At 45.8% G+C, this 5,000-nt stretch overlaps 1 protein-coding gene across 1 annotated transcript in view; it reads right to left on the bottom strand.

Moving 5' to 3' along the window:
- LOC118316726 (zinc finger protein GLI2-like) overlaps positions 1–5,000 on the bottom strand; it is a 55,899-nt gene that overhangs the window by 39,130 nt on the left and 11,769 nt on the right. The gene's annotated exons all lie outside the window — the stretch shown is intronic.

The raw sequence follows: 5,000 nt of genomic DNA, 5'->3' as shown, positions 1-5,000 counted from the left end.
ATAATAATGTGGTAAAAAGAGTGTCACTGCAATAATGTATCTGTTATAATGTTCCAGTTCTCATCAGTGATTATAAAACAACATAGTGAATAATCTGAGCCTTGTGTCTTCTGCTGAATCATAAACTGTGGTGCTTCTCTGGGGCTCAGCCCCTCGCCTCCTCCTCCTCCTCCTCCTCCTCCTCCTCCTCCTCCTCCTCCTCTCAGGAAGATTAGTGGCCGTCCTTTTGGAGCAGGAGTTTGGACCCTGGGTCTTTTCCTCGGACACATTCTTCTCTGCCAGCGGGCCTGACCCCCTGAGCTCCCCGTGCAGCTCGCCGGTTGGCGGCGGTCGGCCCTGCGCATCCAGCCAGCATCAATTACTCTCTGTCCGCCGGCGCGATAAAGGAATCCGTCCTTATCACCAACACACCTCTCTTAAAACACTATTTACACAGCCGGGCCCTCGTGCCCATTCATCTCGCCCGGTCCACAGATCCTCACGCACTTTCATCCAGAGCACTTTGAAGACGGCTCGGTACTTTCAGGGAATTCATTCTCTAAACGCTGGAACGTCCTCTCATTGATCACTGAGGTTTAGTCCTGGTGATCATGTGAATATCGTAGTTCACAGACTAACCTTGGCTTTTTTAATCCCAGATTCATTTAAATGAAAATCATGCCTTAAAATACATGTGTCCAACACACCCTTCATTATCTCCTTTTTATCTTCCCTCCATGCCTCCTCCACACATCCTGCATATTAGTATTATTATTATATTTGAATTTGTTGTAACATCATTTATTTAAACATATTTAATCTGAAGAAATATAAGAATCAGCTGGATGATATTATTTCAATTTTCCAATATTGATTAGGACATTTTCTAATGTCAATAAACATTCACCAATAACCAATAAAATTATTAAACTTACTAATGGTGTAATTACAGCTTCTTTTGTTTTTTTAAACAAAATTGATGCTGCTATTTTGATTTATTAATGAACATCCAGTCTTTTAGAAATACATCACTTCAGAGGAGGGAAAGTAAAAAGGATCGTCTTCCTTTTCCTGAACAATGTTCTCACATTCACGTGTCAACAGAGATATACGACCGAATACAGAGCCTGTTCCCCTCCCTCCCCTCCGCCCCCCACCCCGAGGAGGTGCCGAGCACTTAGGCTCCGTCCCCGCGGACCAGCAGCCTCCGCAGGACGAACCTGCGCGACTGCGCGAGGAGCCGACGCATCAATCTCCCTTCGCAAGACGACACACTCACTCTGGGCAAGATGTATGTCAGGAGCCACCAAAGCCAGTTCATCAAATCATTAAGCGGCACCCAGTCGCTTCCTGTGGCCTAGTTTACAGACGCAGGCGGAGAGAGGAGAGAGAAGGAACTGTGCGTCAGTGTCGGGTGTAAAGGCCACGAAGCCTCAGTCTGGATGAGAACAGACTTCACCATGTTGTCCAGGAAACTCACATGTCCCCTCTTCTCTGCACTTCGCCTCCGTACTGGCTTAAAAGTGGAGGGTCAAAGTTCAGCTGCTGCTGCTTGAAGATCATGATTGAAAGCTTGAGACTATCAAGTCAATGGACCTCGTGGTGGGATTGTTTCCGGGGTCACGGACGACCTTTGAACCTGGATCTCCTGAGCGACACGCTCGAGAAGAGGTCATGTGGTTGAAAACCGAAAGCTCCAGAGCGATGAACTGAATGGACCTGGACCTTTTCAGCTCATCCCTCGCAGGGATTGGTCAATGAGAACCACGTTTATCTGTGATCTGTTTCCTGGACTATGAAAAAAGTAAAAGAATGGATTTGTGGAAAGGCAATAACTCTAAATTTATCCAATCTGACGAAAATCAGATTCCCACTGTCGCGAGCGTCTCTGAACCGATACGTATATAAACACCAGGACGTTTTCATCCTGATATTCCTGATAAAGGCCGACTCGAATCCTCCGAGGGTCGAGTCTGGGAGTTGACACGTGCATCAATAACAGTTGGAGGATTCTTTGTCAGTTCCATGAATCTCCCTCCCGATATTTTCACCCTTAAATACCTTCGGTTATTACGAGCGGATTTAAAATCATCAAGGTCCCCGAGACGCAGTAAATCTGAGCGCCGGGGCCCCGGCCCCTGCGTGAGCAGACAGATGTGAGCTGTCACAGGAAATACAGGCGCTCATTTGAATCTATTAACTGGGCAGCGGAGCCCCGGGCCCGGCCAGGGGAGGAGGGGGAGGAGGGGGAGGGGAGGCCAGAAAAACCTGCTGCCGCCGCCGCCGCCGCCAATTCCTGCTAAATGACACCAAGCATGTGTCCAGAAGTCGCCGTGCCAGAGTTGTATTTTACTTTAAAAACTAAAGTTCCTTTATTCCAAAGAGGAGAGGCGAAGTGTGAGCTGGCCCGGGATGGACGGGTGGAGGAGCACCTGGGTCCATCCTAATGGACCGCGAGCGCGGCGCCTCCACTTTTAAACAAAGTGACTCTCACTCGAGCTTCATTATACACGCTCCCCCATTTCCATAGGCCTCTGGGAAACGGGACCCGGGCCGCTCACGTAAAACAAATGGCCGCTCCATGATAAATGGTTCTATTAGCAATCCAGATTGTTAAACTGTGATATAACAGATCGCAGAGCGGCGCCGGCGCCCATTCATTTTCCTCCCTGCCGCTGTAAATAGCTTGTTTTTTATGTGTAAATAACATATTAAAATCTCGGCATTAGCCGTGTGCTGTGATGGAGAGGAAATTGTTCCAAATAAATAACGCGGGACGGGAATATAAAACAGGGCGGGCTGTTATACGGGCTCAGAGGTGGGCATGACTTAGGTGACGGGAAGTGTGCAGCCGACAGTAAACCATGCGCCGACAGTAAAAGTGGAACCGTATATTAGAATCCTGGGCTCTTCCTGTTTGGGAATAAGCTCTCAGGTTCAAGGACCGTGTCTCATCTGCTGCATATTCACTTATCAGCAGCCGGCAACTGGAATAATAATGCATATTACTGCCATAAGTAATTGCTCTGTCTCCACGCCGTGGCAGACGCTTGTGGTTTTTAGCGGCGGTATCTGATTGGTCGGGACGGGAGCGGGTGGCGACGGATCGCAGCTCATTGTTTATTTAAGATTAAAATGCGAGGCTGGTCCACGGAAGCTGATATGGAGGAAGAGTTATGGAGGCATGTTTTTATTTTAGGTATGAGGAGATTAAAAACTCAGCAGCTGATATTGAGAACGGACATTTATATATTTACAAAATATAAATATATACGACAGGGTCGAAGGTGAAGTGAGGTCGGCTTTCGGGTCAGAGTAACTACATCCATGTACAACTGGAATTATCGTCTCCGCCAGGAAGTGAAGCCGCAGGAAATATGTTCGTAATCTCTGTTTCTGTTCCTGAATCACGGCCAGAAAAGTTCCATGAAAACAAAGTTTACAAGTCAGTAACTTCCTGTCTGCACAGATCAGATACTTAAAACATCAACATCAAATTCAGTCCGTCAACTATTTTAGAAATGTTCCGATTTTTGACTTGAGCAGAACATTGAAAGTAAGAAAAATAGAAAAATTATAGCTCGACAGATTTGTTGATTGACAGATCAGACAATAGGAGCCTTTCACAGACAAATCGGTATCAGCATTTATGTTTGCGATATGAAATCTTAAATTTTACAGAATCAAAAATAAAGGAACGATTCACGTTTCTTTTCTTCTCTTTTATATATCGTATTGGAGTTTTTTACTTTGGCAATCGGCCAAAGACCGTGGACAGAAAGTGATTATTTGACTCGCTTCAGTTTAACATCACAATAAATATGAATAAAGATATAACATATATACAGAACTGCTGATGTGGCCGCTGATGCATCCTGGGAACTGCCTCCCAGCTTTGTTCAAATATTGAAGAAACATGTGAAACTGCCCTTCATCAATATTCTCTTATGAACAATGAATCTCTTCATTACAGAGAAGAACTGCCAGCACATCACCGACTGTATTTACATTTCAAAAGTGGCCCGTCACTCTGGTTCACACCTTTTCTACCCGGAGCTCTTTTCACCTCGTTATCCTGCGCTTTCATCACACGTCCACGCTCACATCTTTAAAAGCAGCGTCCTCTCACGTCGCCGGACATTTACCGTAAACACTCAACCAAGATCCGACCTGCAGACGGCTACAACATACATCTATCTATATATACTGTATATACATATATATAATCTGATATATCCCTTTAAAATCGAGCCTCTCAAAGCTCCTCCCCCTCCGGAGGCACTGTCATATTTCACAAACTGGTAAATAATTAAAATTTGAAATAATTATTTCCATAGTTTTGGCCGTAGTCATAATATTTTATTCAGCAAAGAGATTAGAGGAGATTAATATAAAGATACTTTGTTATGCGTCCATCTGTAACAAACACTTTTAAAACTGCAGAACTGCTTTGTGGAAATATCCTTTTTTCGTTGTAAATCAGTTTGACCTCCACACGTGAAAACAACACAACTGTTTGCTCTTCTTTGCTCCTGCAGACGTTATCATGCGAACCAGCCGGAGGACAGATTCTAACCTTGGGTCTTGCGAACGCAGCGATCAAAGAGACGTACAGTAGATACAGTGAAACATGGAAGCATCTTGCCGCTCAGTCCAATGTTCTTCTGTCTGTCGGAGAGCCGAGTTACAATCAACCAGAATCTCCTTCAACTCGTCTTCTGGCCAGATTCCCGACTATCGATGAGTGAGTGTGTGTTTGTGATGGCAGGCCACCAGGTCCCTCGTCAGGGCCTGAACATTTGCACGTCTGTGCCAGGCTCTGAAGCTCTGTGCTCTCTGGAGGTAAGAACAAGGTCTCTCAGCCTCATTATACGCAGCTTTCATCACTCGTCCTGTGACATCTTTAAAACATGGACCCTCTCTGTCTGCGCTCCCCTCGCTGCTACTCTTCATTTAGTTCAACAACACAAACGCTGGTTCCAGCTGCCCCGGCGCCCTCGCCTCTCGCCACGTCACCTGTT

The sequence above is a fragment of the Scophthalmus maximus genome, chromosome 1 (genome assembly GCF_022379125.1).
Source record: "Scophthalmus maximus strain ysfricsl-2021 chromosome 1, ASM2237912v1, whole genome shotgun sequence".
Lineage (NCBI taxonomy): Eukaryota > Metazoa > Chordata > Actinopteri > Pleuronectiformes > Scophthalmidae > Scophthalmus > Scophthalmus maximus.
The sequence above is the reverse complement of the archived record's forward strand: the minus strand, read 5'-3'. Positions and strand labels throughout refer to the sequence as shown.